This window comes from Malaya genurostris, chromosome 2, assembly GCF_030247185.1.
Source record: "Malaya genurostris strain Urasoe2022 chromosome 2, Malgen_1.1, whole genome shotgun sequence".
Classification (NCBI taxonomy): Eukaryota; Metazoa; Arthropoda; class Insecta; order Diptera; family Culicidae; genus Malaya; species Malaya genurostris.
The window spans coordinates 259,996,369-260,013,057 of NC_080571.1; the positions used below are offsets into that span (position 1 = coordinate 259,996,369).

A 16,689-nucleotide genomic window follows, 5' to 3' on the forward strand; every position below is an offset into this window, starting at 1 on the left:
CTAATCTAGAGCTAGTATATACTCTTGGTATGAAAGTAAAAAAAAAACACACACACACAGTGATAGGGAATACAAAGGCTTAAAACTGAAGAAACTGGATTAGATCATACATCATAAAATTTAATGAAATCGTTGTCCTTTGTCTAGTAATGCGAGCAACGCTCAGTCGTTTTTAGCTTTATGTAGCTCCTGTAAATAGCTTTGCTAGAACGAAACCATTATGACTGTTGATGCACCCTCTGGCAGGGTCAACCGAAAAGAAAGAATCATTTATTACTATATTCATAAAGAGGAAACTAAATTAGATCGCATAGAAATAATATGAATAACCAAAAGAAAAAAATATGGAAGTGAAGTGAAAGATAGTACACCAAGCAAGCACAGGACGAGTTGAAAACAGTTTGAAGCACAAGGTCATTATCGCATAACTAGGAATTAATCTAGCGACTGTAGAGGTAATAGGAGATGTTTGATGTGAACTAAGCACCTGTTCATTTATCCAACCAGATGTCGCGAGAAAAAAAACAATCAGAGAGACTAACTTACCTTGAGATAAATGTAACGAATCTGGAACTTCTTCACAATGGTACTACTGCCATTCCTGCGTGCTGCAAAGAAAAACAAAAAAACGATAACATTTTGTACATTACTTTAATCAATATTACTAGGAAACAGAAGAAAGAAAAAAAAACACCTTGACAAAATATTCACCTGCATGGTAAATCATTTCACTTGAAAGACTAAAACGTAGTAAAAACTTATTTTACAAAGGAACAAGATAAAATTTTGTTACGAACTGTAATTGCTCTTTATCAGATTCTATACACAGAACGTGTACGTTTCAACCTACATATTTATACTCTTCTTCTAGCATTAGCATTATGTAAATAAAATAAATAAATCCTTAATTTAAATCAAACATCTTTTTATTTTGTTCATTTAATATTATAAAATGTTTGACATAATGACTGCAGTTGTCATTTTTTAGACTCGACCAAAACAGAAAACATGATGACAGCCAGATAATTCGAAAAATAACTGTACTGACAAAAACGTACGGGTCTGAATCCCATGGTAATTAATAATTTCGAACGACTAGTCGAGCTTCGATCTCAAACAAAATTCATGACAGTATATTTTAACCACATGTCACAGGAAATCAACCCATCAAGATATATTTCTATCCGTGTCGGCATCCTGAATGCCCCTCACTCAACTTTATTTTTCGATACATACATGCAGCGTGAAGTGCGTGGAATCCCGGACCATCTACGCTCCCAAAAATATTTTCAAGTAAGTTCAGGCATATTGACTCTGAGAAAATGTTTTACACGGACGGATCGCGAATTGAAGAAGCGACAGGGTTTGGTATGTTCAACAATAACAGTTCGGCTGAAAAATTCGTATCGTTTAATAGAAACACACATCTTTTTGCCAAAATTCGTTTTTATTATTCAACATAATTGCCATCAGAGGCGATACAGCGATTATAGCGATCTCCCAACTTTTCGATACCATTTTTGTAGTACGATTTGTCCTTTGCCTCAAAATAGGCCTCAGTTTCAGCGATAACCTCTTCATTGCTTCTAATTTTTTTACCAGCGAGCATTCTCTTGAGGTCTGAGAACAGGAAAAAGTCACCGGGGGCCAAATCATACGGTGGATGAGAGAGCAATTCGAAGCCCAATTCGTTCAATTTCAGCATGGTTTGCATCGACTTGTGACACGGTGCATTGTCTGGATGAAACAAAACTTTTTTCTTCTTCAAATGAGGCCGTTTTTTTGAAATTTCGTCCTTCAAACGCTCTAATAAAGCTATATAATAGTCACTGTTGATGGTTTTTCCCTTTTCAAGGTAGTCGATGAAAATTATACCATGCGAATCCCAAAATACAGACGCCATAACCTTACCGGCCGATTGTTGAGTCTTTCCACGCTCTGGGTTCGGTTCATCCCGTGCAGTACACTCAGCTGACTGTCGACTGGACTCCGGAGTGAAGTGGTGGAGCCATGTTTCGTCCATTGGTATATATCGACGAAAAAAATCGGTTTTATTTCGATATAACAGCTCCAAACACTGCTCAGAATCATCAATTCGTTGTTGTTTTTGATCGATTGTGAGCTCACGCGACACCCATTTCGCACAAAGCTTTCTCATATCCAAATATTCGTGAATAATATGTCCAACACGTTCCTTTGATATCTTTAGGGTGTCAGCTATCTCGATCAACTTCACTTTACGGTCATTGAAAATCATTTTGTGGATTTTTTTCACGTTTTCATCGGTAACAGCCTCTTTTGGACGTCCACTGCGTTCATCGTCTTCGGTGCTCATATGACCAGTGCGAAATTTTGCAAACCACTTACGAATTGTTGCTTCGCCCGGTGCAGAGTCTGGATAACACTCATCAAGCCATTTTTTGGTATCGGCGGCACTTTTTTTCATCAAAAAGTAGTGTTTCATCAACACACGAAATTCCTTTTTTTCCATTTTTTTCACAATAACAAAAGTAGCTTCACTCAAAATGCAATATCTCACAAACTAATAATCAGACAGCTGTCAAATTTATACACGTATCTTTTGAAGGTTGGTACTAACTGAAAATGGTATGGATTTAATTCTAGTGGCGCCCTCTCATAGAGACGATACGAACTTTTCAGCCGATATGTTAATGTTTCGGCCTCATTCAGGCTTCAAGAACCTGCATCTGTTTATATAGCAGAGTTAGCAGCAGTTCATTATAGCTTGAGTGTAATCATCACACTATCTCCAAACCATTATTTCCTCTTCACAGATAGTCTGAGTGCAATTGAAGCCATTCGTTCAAACCTGACTGGCAAGAATGAACCGTTTTTCTTGGGCAAAATAAAACAGTGCCTGAACGACATATTGAACAATAATTATCGAATCACTATAGTCTGGGTCCCGGCTCATTGCTCCATTCCTGGCAATGAAAGAGCCGATATTTTAGCCAAACTTGGTGCTATTGAGGGTGAAATTTATGAGAGACCGATTGCTTTCAACGAATTCTATAGCTCGTCTCGCCAAAGAACACTTGCCAGCTGGCAAGCTTCTTGGGATAAAGATGATCTGGGTCGGTGGATGCACTCAATTATTCCGAAAATATCGACAAAGGCATGGTTCAGGGGACTGGATGTGAGTAGAGATTTCATTCGTGTGATGTCCAGACTCATGTCCAATCACTACACGTTAGACGCACATCTCCTTCGAATTGGGCTCTCCGAGACTAATCATTGTGCTTGTGGAGAAGGTTATCGGGATATTGATCATGTCGTTTGGACATGCGTGGAGTATCGTGATGTCAGATCTCAACTAATAAATTCTTTGCGTACCCAAGGTAGACTATCCAATATCCCAGTTCGAGACATTCTTGCTTGTCGTGACCTTCCATACATGGAACTTATTTATCATTTCATAAAGAAAATTGGAGTTTCAATTTAATAAAGGCCCCTTTTAAGACTTAGTTCTGATTCCAGCTGCGTCCACGAGTTCAAGCAATAGCTAAATTAGAATAGAAATTGTGTAATGATACAAAAAAACTCGAAATAGTTTATGAAAATATCAACAAAATATCCGAAAATAACAGCTTATTTGACAATTTTTAGAAGTTAATCGTTTAGTTCAAATAATATTTCCGAGTAGATTTCATAATTAATGACGAATTACCTAAGATGATATTTAAGTAATAAGAGGAATATGTTTTAATAAATTCAAATCGTTGTGACTATTTTAGAATTAAATTAGGATAAGAATTTTATGTAAAAGTGATGCTACGGCGAAGAAAAACTTATGTAAACTGCCTTAAGAAATAAACGTATTTATGGAAAAAAAGTACGGGTGTGTAATGTCAGAGACATAACTGGATGTCGCGAATACGAATAAAACTGACACGATTTCGAATTCGAATTGATAGTTGATCGATTATGTGAATTACGAAACTTTCCCCCTATTCACTACTAAAATTTTAAACGATTTTTGACGTCGATTATCTCATTTCGGATTTGCATACTTAATTGAAAGAAACTATCAAGATGCTGTACCAGATTCATTTCTGCCTTTTAGAAGGACCAAATTGTGGAATTCTCTACACGGGCAAAATTCCGATTCTAGAAATGAGCAAAACGAGTCATGATTTGAGGAAAATAATATATTTTCATGTTATGATAATACACCATGATTAAAATTTCTTGGATTATAATCCATTCGGACTGATTTCGATGAAATTTAAACGTAACGCACTTGAAGTTGTTGGGTATAACTATAACAGGCGTGTTTCTGTTACGATGGTAATTTTTGCAACATAAATTCAGGCGTTATGTGTGATTTTTGCAACGATGGTCATTTTTGCAATATAAACTCAGTGAAAAGCACGACGAACTTCTTTTAAAATGAAAATATTCTGTTTTTGAAAAACGACGACGCAAGAGATAACGTGTTTACTTGCGTTCATTACTTCAGTTTTGATTTTGTGTTTCAGAATTTAAGGAGTGTATCGAAAATAAGCTATCCACATACATTTATGTTGCATGCATATAAGTTTAGGGAATACTATTCTTTGGATGAGCTACCAGGAAGAGGCAGAAAATCCGGTTCTTCCAACCCGAAACTGGACCAGAATGTGGTATCTCTAATCATGAAGAACAAATCAATTTCAATACGTGATTTGGCCAAAAATGCAGGAACGAGCGCCGGAATGATCCAGCGTATCAAGAGGCGAAATCACCTGAAGACCTACAAGAAGCAGAAAATCTCGAAACAAAGTGTGTAACAGAAGAAGCGAGCCGCAACAAGGGCCCGGATTTTGTATTCGATTCTTTTGCAGTGTCCGGATGCATGCGTTTTGATGGACGATGAGACTTATGTAAAGGAAGACTCAAAAACCCTTCCAGGTCCACAATACTTTACTATCGTCGTCGGGGAGGATGTGAGCGATGCGGACAGGTCGATTCAAGTAGAGAAATCCGGTCGAAAGTTACTGGTATGGCAAGCAATATGTTCCTGTGGTTTGATGCCAACCATTTTTTATACCATCGGAACTATAATGCAGAAATCTATCGATCTGAGTGTTTCCGGAAGAGATTAAAGCAAAGTCTTGGCATTACATTCCTTCCGTGGAATTTGGCCTTTCTGTTTCAACAGACTTCGCAGCCGATTCTTAGCGTACAGAATCATTGCATGGCTAGTACTATGGATCCTACTGACACAAAGAATCCTTCCAGGTCGGGGCTCGAACATACGACAGCTGGCTTGTAAGACCAGCGTCCTATGCATTGAACCGTCAACCCGGGACAAAGATTGCTGCCTTCATACAGGGTGATTTTTTAAGAGCTTGAGAACTTTTTTAAACAATAAAACGCATAAAATTTGCAAAATCTCATCGGTTCTTTATTTTAAACGTTAGATTGGTACATGACATTTACTTTTTGAAGATAATTTCATTTAAATGTTGACCGCGGCTGCGTCTTAGGTGGTCCATTCGGAAAGTCCAATTTTGGGCAACTTTTTCGAGCATTTCGGCCGGAATAGCCCGAATTTCTTCGGAAATGTTGTCTTCCAAAGCTGGAATAGTTACTGGCTTATTTCTGTAGACTTTAGACTTGACGTAGCCCCACAAAAAATAGTCTAAAGGCGTCAAATCGCATGATCTTGGTGGCCAACTTACCGGTCCATTTCTTGAGATGAATTGTTCTCCGAAGTTTTCCCTCAAAATGGCCATAGAATCGCGAGCTGTGTGGCATGTAGCGCCATCTTGTTGAAACCACATGTCAACCAAGTTCAGTTCTTCCATTTTTGGCAACAAAAAGTTTGTTAGCATCGAACGATAGCGATCGCCATTCACTGTAACGTTGCGTCCAACAGCATCTTTGAAAAAATACGGTCCAATGATTCCACCAGCGTACAAACCACACCAAACAGTGCATTTTTCGGGATGCATGGGCAGTTCTTGAACGGCTTCTGGTTGCTCTTCACTCCAAATGCGGCAATTTTGCTTATTTACGTAGCCATTCAACCAGAATTATGTAGACCATAAATCGGGCGTAAAGCGCGAAACAGATTTCGAACCGAACACTGATTTTGGTAATAAAATTCAATGATTTGCAAGCGTTGCTCGTTAGTAAGTCTATTCATGATGAAATGTCAGAGCATACTGAGCAAATAATAATGCATGAAAATCATAACCTCAAAAAATCTGAGCAAATACTAATGCATGAAAATCCTAACCTCAAAAAAATCACCTTTTATAAGAAGCATAGTACACCTCCACTGTTTTGGCCGGATTTAGCGTCGGCTCACTACGTCAAAACCACTCTCAATTGGCTTGCGGAAAAGAGTATAAATTTCGTTGAGAAAAATATCAATCCACCAAATTGCCTTCAACTTCGACCCATCGAACGTTACTGGGCAATCGTGAAGAGCGCCTCCAAGAAGACTGGTAAGGCAGCTGGGAACATGCAGGAGTTCAGAAAAATTTTGGCTCAAGCGTCCAAAAAATGCGATGCAACACTTGTCCTTAATTAACCTGATAACTTGATGAATAGCGTTCGATCAAAAATTCGAAAATTCGTGAAGAAATAATTTAAATTTTATCCGGTTTTCATTATGCTCAAGTTTCCCCTCGTACAATAAAGGATCAATTTTTAGTTTGAATAAAATATCGCTTTTTATCATTAATTTGAAAGAAAAAATTGTGGATAGCTTATTTTCGATACACTCCTTAAACACTGAAACGAACTGCATGAAAAAAGCACGAGTGAATCAAACCTCTTAAAAAGAAACTCTATGTCGAATTCTTGCAAAAAAAATCGTCTTATTCATAATATTCAGGTGCATCAATACAGCTTGTGTTGTTATATCTATGAAACAAATGAATCAAAGTGGTTGAACAAAATATTTTTCTGATTTTCGTTAGATGGTGTTCCAAATTCACAATCGAATTAAACGCTAGCTCCCGGGATATTATTCTAGCAATAACGATCACATCAAATATGTAAGAATACATTCGAACAAAATGTAACATTGATGTTTGTCAAATGAAAAGCGTAGCCGTGCTTAGTCTCTTGTCATGTCAATTTTCGGTTCATTATCTTTATTTTTATGTTATGTTTAATTCTTTATCAGCCGGTGGGTAAAACAACACGATTATTAAATAACATGTTTCAGAATCAAGTAAACATTTTCAGTAGGTCTTCCTTTCCAATGTCTGCTTTTTGCTTTACCATTAATCTATTAATCTATCACATCACTTGAGGCAGAGGGTTCAAAGTGATATCCGGGTAGAAAATTAGAGTTACAAGCTTTGAAAGAAAAGCATTTTCGAACCATGATTAGATTTCATGGGAGAAGAGTTATTGCTCATGATTTCATGATAAGTTAGAATGATTGGTTTCATGATTTTCTAATCATAACAGCAGTAACGGATTTCTTTCCGTGTACGATATTTGGCACAGTTCAGAACATTTATCTCGAACGATTTTCGCACAGCGAAAAGTGCACGAAGCAAATCAAATTATTTTGGATTTTCACTAAACTGATGATTTCTACCTTCGATTTGCAAAGAAGTAATCCTAATAGTTTTTTAGATAACATTTAGAGCCATTAAAACGGCTGATTTTATATAATTTTGTCCACTTTTCATTTCTTGTTTTTTTTTCTCTCCAATGCAAACCACCAGCAGCCGATGCAATCGTTCTTGCTTGAATTGAAACTAGCTTTGCGTACAAACCGACACATCCGCTCGCAGTGCCAAATGATGCGAAACTGGTTGCGTCTTCTCGCCTTGACGACCGGAAGGCAAATGAGAACTACGACCTGAGCGTTTGAGGTTTTCAACCACGCAGAAGGTGCGCTGTGATATGTGCCTGACTACCTCAAAATCGTCGTCCTTGCGCGAAAACCCCAAGCGAAAGTAAAGAGTTTTCCGTGTTGTTTTAAAATTTTCAGAAAACTTAATTTTTAAGTTGTTTGTTATTATCTCACACTGTTTAAAATGTTATCCTAAATTTCTGATCATATTTTTAATGAAATAGTGAAAGAAGTTCTGCCCATTCTTCCATATGGCTAATTTTAAAAAGGCGCCCCATAGTAAAGTAAGTCTTATTCACGACAATAATACTTCTTCTTGCGATGCCTAAATTGTCAAGTTCGTAGATTGTAACCAAGTGTCAAAATCAAGACCGATTTACTTCGATTTGGAAGAAACTTCGTCTTCAATTTGACAAACCATGAAATTTGCACGGGTAGAAAGATCGATTTCATTCAAAAGTGTGGAGCATTCACATACATTTTCATAGACACAATTTATACAAATGTTAAATGCACATAGTTGGAATAAGCGGGAATAGTAAAATGATTCTATCGCAATTATCCACTGCTCATACAAAATCGGATCGCAAAACGAGAATATGCGACCGTTTGTTGCTTCAGAGAGAATCCCTACAGCAGCGTGCTAACCCGTAGGGATGGTGCTCGGAAGGTAAAGTATCGATACCAGCGAAATCGGGATACCGAAATTTCGGGTATCGATACAAGGTATCAAAAGGCAATAGAGTATCGATACTTGTAAGTATCAATTGATACTTGAGCAGCAATCGTTTCAACAAACAAAAAGAAATTATGAATTTTACAGGCGATAAACTTTTACAATCGATGCAATTTATAGCTACTTAACGTATCAAATGACGTAATATTCCATTAAGACAGAATTTTACAGGTTCCAAGTGTAATTTGTACTCGGCTACCAAGTGCCGCTGTCTGAATTTAAATGTATCAATTATACATTCGGCAGATATGTGCTTCTGTGGCTGAGTTGATTAAATGACAAGCTTTGTGATCTAATGTTTCTCGGTTCAAGTCGCGCTATTGCCAATCATTTTGTTTTTGTTTTTATCACATTATAATACTTTGCATTACATTACATTTGACTTCAAGTCATGTAATTTTCAAACCACAAAATTATACATGTTCTTGAATATAAATTTGTGTGGAATATGACGCTCCAATTATGTGCATCTCATAAGATGTAAAATCACAAGAATTTTTTGAACTGTGAAATAAAATATGATTGTCGACTGTGGCGTTTTTTTATGATGTACAAAAAGGTGTTGCCACACAGCAAAAAAAGTATTGTAACGATCTCACTGGGATTATCAATCGAGGTGAAAAAAAATTAAATGTACTTAACATCGAATGTAATAATTTTCTGAATTAAGTAGATTCGTATTAACTGAATACTTGGACGATTCTGATAGGAAAATACGCATCTTTTGGTGTAATATTACAACCTTTAGAACGACACCAACTTATTTGTGATATTACATTAAAATTGGAGCACATCACTGCTCACTACTGATGTGCAGCGATTACGATATAATATCACAACAATCTTGGTGTCGTTCTAAAGGTTGTAATATTACACGAAAAGATGCATAATTCCATATCAGAATAATACACAGTATTCAGTTAAGGTGATGTAATAAACTCAATACGGTATTGCGATTTTTATTGAAAACAGAAATTTTTTGCATTTGATTTTCAGTACGTCTAGAGTTTTCCACATCAATTTTTAATCCCATCCAGATTGTTACAATTCTATTTTTGCTCTGCATAAATTGGTTGTGCCACCCGTATATGCATATTTATCGTCACATAGATTGCACTTCGCCTTTTGCGACTTTTGGTCCACGTCAAAGAATTTCCATTCCGTCAAAGAATTTCCATTTGTGTTGATTACACATTTCACTTAATTTCTCAACAATTTTCATGTCATAACCTAATGTTGATAGACGAATACTACACTAAAAGCCAATTCATATTGCTATTATTTCATCGCTATTAGGCACACTGAAGGAGGGTTCCTTCAGCGTGAACAATTTGAATGATTGAATCCTCTGAGAGTATGACCTTTATGTGCATGTTTCAGCGCACCTATGGGATGAATCGAGAACGAATTTCAACGACGGCTAGTTCACGTCATACCAACATATGCGCGAGCTTAGCGCTTCGTCGAAGCCGAAGAAATAAATATGTTCCATTGGAGGCGGGTATAGCGTAAAGTCTTGGTTCGACTCCCAACCCCACACATACGGTTGGAAAGTTTTTCTGACCTGAAGAGGCAAATGACCTTAAAGTTAAAGCCTCTATACATGAAAAACAAAAAAAAAGTTCCCTCGTGATGGGATTTGACTTCAATCTGTTGCGATACTGTAAGTATCGAAACCAAAAGTATCGATACTAACAGTATCGCTTTGATGCGATATCGATACCAAAAATACCCGATTCTTAAAAGAAAGTATCGATACCTCAAAGTATCGACTCGGTATCGGACATCCCTACTAACCCGTGATGCTTAGACGGGTTATCGAGAGAAATTCGCTCTCGCACTGGTGTCCATTCTATATTAAATGAACCATGCCGGTTTTTTTTTGTTACTGAGATGATATTCGCCTATCTTTGATGGCACTGATTGAATCGTGTGAAGAGTTGCTAGGGAGCTATCTTTGATACGATAAAAACCATACTTGGTCTCATTAAAACATATTGTTTCGTTAGAGTAATTACTGACACGAATTAAATTTATCCAGATTGTTTCGGTTAGTATAGAAAAGCATGACTTAACCCTTACGTCGCATATTCGACAACATTCTCGGAACCAAAAGTATCAGCAATAATACATTTGAACTTGATCATTGGTTACTTTCTGAAAAAATCGCGGTTAGAACAAAAAACGTCGGTTGCGTCACTTATACCAATATATCTTTGAAACCAGAAGCAACAGCCTCTGGTCTTCGAACGAGATTCACAACCCAATAGTAGCTTGCAAACGAGTTTAGGTTTGTTAAAATCGGTTCAGTCATCTCCGAGACAATTGTACGGAGAGTTAAAATGCGTTTTGTCGATTGCGTCACTTATATCAATATATCTCCAAAAACAGAGTTGACAACCACTTGATCTTCGAACAAGAGTCACAACGCAATAGTAGCATTCAAACGAGCCAAAGTTTGTTAAAATCGGTTCAGCAATCTCCGAGAAAATTGTGCACAGAAAAAAAAATGCGTTCTGTTGGTTACGTCACTTATATAAGTTTACAACTCAATAGTAGCAAACCAAGTTTGTTGAAATCGGTTAAGCTATCCCCAAAAAAATTGTTCGGAGAGAAACGTCATTGTGCGCACACACATACAAACATTTTCCGATCTCGTCGAGCTGAGTCGAATGGTATATAACACTAGGGGTCTCCAGAGCTCCGATCAAAGGTCGATTTCTCAAGCAATTCTATTACCTTTCTATAGCGAAAGGTAAAAATAAAATTTGTTCAATAATAAGAAAATTAACTGAAAAAATAAAACCTGTTTTAATCCACCTAGTGATGTAATGATGTCGTTCTCATACTACTCATATTTTCCTAAAATTTACTATATGATTTAAAAACAAGTATTTGAACTTGAATCAAATCTAATAAAATAAGTTGAGCCATCGTTGAGAAAAGTGAGTTACATTGTTTTCATTTTCAACACACATCACCCTGTAATTCCAGAACAGGTAGTCGGAATCCTGATGAAATTCAGGAATCTTGTATAGGACCTTAGAGCATGTTCAGGAGTACTCTAGTTCAGAGTTTATGTCAGTTTTAAAATTTAAATCTAGAAATTATAACAAAATAAACTGGCAGCCCCAGCAGCGTTTTATCTGTTTCAAATATAGCAAAAATAGAAAGGCAGCGTATAATAGTTTAAAATTTGACAGTAGAACTGTTCGAATAAATAAAACTAAAACGACTTGCTACGATACGTTTGTTTTAGTTTCAATTATATTATAGACCACCCATATGAACCGTAAGCAAAGCCTTACATTCCTGATTCCTGTAGTGGAATTTGACCTTCTGTTTCAACAGACTTCGCAACCGATTCCGTGTGTACAGAACCATTGCATAGCTGGTACTTCGATTCTACTGACACTACGAATCCTTCCAGGTCGGGGCTCGAACATACGACAACTGGTTTGTAAGACCAGCGTCCTATGCATTGAACCGCCGACCCGGGACACCTCATATGAATCGTGCAGCTGCTGAATTTGCTCTTAGGACAGCCATCCCCAAAAGAATTGAGATTATTTTCACTTTTTTTGAAATATATTAAATTCTGCTTCCGGAACCGGAAGTCGGATCGAAATAAAAGTCATAAACTTTATATGGAACCATAAAACTATTCATTTACAGTTATTGCATAGCCTTTGTATATGTGAAAGACAAAAGCATATCTCTTTATTTTTTCTAATAATATTTTTATTTTTAACTTATTTTCATAACAAACATTTGAAGTTTTAAAAACTGAAGAAATTACAGTTAAAACAACCTAAAGGTATTTCCAAAACTTTCGTATGAAACGTAAAAACTGAGATCAAAACAACTTTTAGTCTCGTAACACAATTCCCAAAAAAAAATCGAACGAAAATTAATTTCAGCTATCTATAAATAATGATAAATTACTTAATTTATAAACATTCGGTTCATTAAATCTATTATATGAAAATGCTTTTGAAATTCTAAAAAATTTGTGCAGAACAAACTTTCCTTTTCTTTTTTTTTTGTTCTGGTCACCGCAACTTTGTTCAATTATGGTTGTTTGTTGAATTGGAGTGAGTGAACGAATGATAGAATGGAGTGATTGAAGATTGTAAAAGTTTTGTTGAATGCGTCCGACGATGGCTGAAGCATAGTAAGCCGAAACGTTATGCTGAACAAAAAACGTTAAGAACAGTGTTTCAATTCTCACCGAAAAAAATCAACAAACAACCATAATTAAACTTTCCTTTTTCTAGATGCATATTTCCGGTACAAGAGAGAATATATGCACGCATTGTCACGACAGTGTAAGTTTAACCTTGTTAAGCTTTGATACGTCAAAAAATCACTTTTGAAACCGAAAAAATATCTATCGAAGGACATTTCCACTTTTTAGCTCCAAATTCCATATGATGAGAATGAAAATACGAATATTGATTGTGTTTTAAAACCTAAAATAACGATGGCGCGCAAAGCCAATATTCGATGCTGCGAACTTGTTTGGCAACTCTTGGTAAGCTTTATTTTGTTCCAAGAATTCGTTGCATATAAGTTACTACCATCGAAGTGTAATAACGTGTACTACTTGGGTAAGAAACATAGTTCCATATTCATACATTTTCAATGAAAAATAAACTATCCAGAATTTTCCAGAAAAAAAAGTTGGGAGCTTGGGAGATTTTTTATTTATTTTTTAATATAGATCAAAAGAATTTAGAATCTTGGTTTAAGGATACTTTACTCTTCCAGAAATTTTGGTCAGGAACAATTAATTCCAATTATTCCATGTCGATTATATAGAATGTTACACCATGTTAGTCTCGCCTATAGTTGGAACCTTTTCCTGCGCTATTTGATACAATGAGGAAATTATTTTCATCAATATATTCTGCTGAGCCGGGGCTGCGAAAATGTCATCAACCTTGTTTAGCCTAGAAAATATTTCATTAATCGGTTCTTTTCGGGGTCAGTATATCAATCCCAAACACATTTCTGTAATAACAGACTTCGCAGCCGATTCATAGCGTACAGACTCATTGCATGGCTAGTATTACGATCCTAAAATGGTAGACAGGTAGAAGCTAGTCGAGGTTTAAAACTTGATTATAAATTGAAATTCATAATAACTAAATAAAACCATGTTGCAGCCCTTCATCGTACGGCATTGCAACGATTTCAAAGTAAGAACAAATAGAAAAACACTAAACGTAAGTGGCTGTTCCTAAAACGTATGTTCAAATTGTGAGAACTACATTTTCTTGCCAGAATTTTTTAAACCCTTCACACAGTCGTTGGGAGTTAAAAAGTTAGAAACCAGCCTGTCTTTTGCTCCTAAATCATTTCGGGAAACTAATATAATGTATATGAATTTATACAATGAATAAACTCATTACATCATCAAATTTCGGAAGTGTGAAAAAAATGTGCCAGTTTTATTCATAATCACGTCGTCTGGTCTGTGACGTTATCCACCGGTGTTTTTTTTTTTTTTTTTAGAACAGGGTCCGCCATCTAACATTTTTTTATTTAGCGGTAATTTCGACATTGGTAACCTTAATGTCACTTCTGATTTGACAAAAACTTAGTTTTATCCTTCCGCTGAACGAAAATGGTTGTTTATACGCTTCAGGAACGCGTAAAAATAGTGCCAACTGGGCTTGCGATCAGCTTGAAGAAGACGCCAATTTTTGCCAAAAAATCATCTTCTCGGATGAGACACATTCGCATCTCGGCGGGTATGTTAAGCAAAAATGTCGCATCTGGGGGACGGAAAACCCGCACGTTATCATGGAGAAGCCGATGCATCCTCAGAGAGTGACGGTTTGGTGCGGATTTTGGTCTGGCGGCATCATTGGGCCATTTTTTAATGGCGTCAATGGCGAGCGCTACCGCGCCATGATTAGCGATTGGTTCTTCCCGTTACTTGAAGAGGAAGACATGGACACCAATTGGTTCCAACAAGACGGCGCTCCGTGCCACACAGCCAACGCTACGATCGATCTTCTGCGCACAGTCTTCGAAGATCGAATTAGCAGTCGAAATTCGGATGTCGTTTGGCCGCTTCGGAGCTGTGATTTGACGCCGTTAGACTATTATCTTTGGGGGGCTGTCAAAGATAAGTGTTATGTGGACAAGCCAGGAACAATTCAAGCCTTTAAGGACAACATTCGTTCAGCCATAGCTGAAATAAAGCTGCATACAATCGAAAATGTACTAAAAAACTGTACCGACCGTATGGCGTACTGCAAGGCCAGCCGAGGCAGCCATTTGAATGAAATTATATACCACAATTAACCGGAAGGATTGTACTTTAATATGAAAATAAATTTTGAAATCGGATGAACCGTTTGTGTTTTATTGCATGTTTAAAAAAAATTGCATGAAGGACCCTGTAGTTTAAGAAAAGTATACCATAACGATCCCACATTAAGCCTCCTTGGGACCCTTCGGAGCATTTGTGCCAGGATCAAGTCGTTGCCAAGCTCTCATTCTATTTCCGGCGTGTAATAATGGATTATTCAAAACGATTTCGCAACAATATGGTCACTCTCGAAACCAAAATTGGATGGTGTATTCTGTAGAAGCACAAGCTCCATGATATTTATACCAGTTTTTTTTTAAGTTTCCTTCGCCGTTTTGCCTCTCAAAATATTTTTTTTATGAAAGAACACAAATTGTTTCTTTTTCTCCATTCTCAACAGGATGCCAAACACGTGAACAAACAAAAATATACTGTCAAAACAAATGTAACGATTGTATCGCACTGAAATTTCATTGCATAAATATGAATGACAGTCAAACATCTTCGATAAAGAGGCAAAAATTGATGGAAATAATTGCCCCTCTGTAGATATCAGCATCGTAACAGGCCCTCACAAACAAAGGTTAGTGAAACTATAACAAACACAAAAAAGAAATTTTCTTGAGAAATTATTTATCTAGTGATTTATTATTTCAAAGGTAAAAGTATCATCGAGTTTTATGGGATCGATTGATTAAATCTCTTGTATGTTTAACTGTGTTGATGGTATTTCCATCGACTGCTGAATACAAATGAGTGGAAACTCATTTGCTAATGATGGCGATTTCTTGTAGTGCCATAATCACAGATCTTTCGTAGATCTGTGTGGAAAGTTTCCCAGAAAAAATGTGATAATTCCTGATTATTAAATTTAAATTTTTAAACATTTCCTAACACTGAGTTACAAAACCCTTATCACTTGTAGGTAGGCCTTACGGAACGTATGAAACTCGGTACAGTCGACGAAGAATTTAAGAGAAATCGATCGAGCAGAAGATATCTCCATGTTCAAGTAAAATGATAAGTTTTTGGACATTGTCCAATTAAATCAATACCAGAAGTACGGATATTAGTTTCGGTTTAGAGTTAAGCCGTCTAGGATAAGGAAAAGAAGTACAACCTATATAACGCTAAACAGACCGAATAGAAACCTTTTTCTAGGCCCATTACTGTCGGACGAGACCGGTGCAGCAGTCAATCCTATTCATATCTCTTCACAAAAATCCGACTTCATACTAAAATCATAAAAACTTATCATATGCAACGCAGACATACCTTACATACGAAGTAGAGTAGCTCCATAAACATCCAGATAAACAAAATCAATATCACTTCCGGCTTCCTAAAATTACATACAAATATAGCAAATTCTGAGCATAGTTTATTAACCACGAGCAATAGTTTACTTTCAACTTACAGGCAATTGAAAAACAGTGAAACCGGCAGTATCGGAAGCGTTCAACTTATTCCGGTGCTACGCTTGCAATGTTTTGTTTGGGTTTTCTCCGGAAACACAAAAGCTACTGAACACAACACTATTCACGAGAATTCGTAGGAAGCCTAAATTCGTGTTTTCAGTAACAACACTACTGCCGATTGTCTGCTAAAAAACGCTACATTGAGCACAATTAATATGAAACAGGCATATACGATTCTATATTTATAGAAATAAAAGAAATATATAATTTCAGATTTTCCAATATCTGGTTGAAAATCACATTCCAATGTAAACATCTGGGAAGGCCTGCCGAAAAATCAACCACAACTGTCATTTGACAGAAAGCTGAGGGGTGGCCAGTTCTGAAA

At 36.6% G+C, this 16,689-nt stretch overlaps 1 protein-coding gene across 2 annotated transcripts in view; it reads right to left on the reverse strand.

Moving 5' to 3' along the window:
- LOC131429698 (mesoderm induction early response protein 1) overlaps nucleotides 1–16,643 on the reverse strand; it is a 50,543-nt gene extending 33,900 nt beyond the window's left edge. For both annotated transcript variants that reach the window (XM_058594008.1, XM_058594009.1), the window contains exons 1-3: nucleotides 16,301–16,643; nucleotides 16,159–16,225; nucleotides 547–608 (exon numbers count right to left, since the gene is read on the reverse strand). The gene's annotated coding sequence lies outside the window, so the exon portion shown is untranslated. The remainder of the gene's footprint in view (nucleotides 1–546; nucleotides 609–16,158; nucleotides 16,226–16,300) is intronic.
- Between the last annotated feature and the right edge of the window lie 46 nt (nucleotides 16,644–16,689).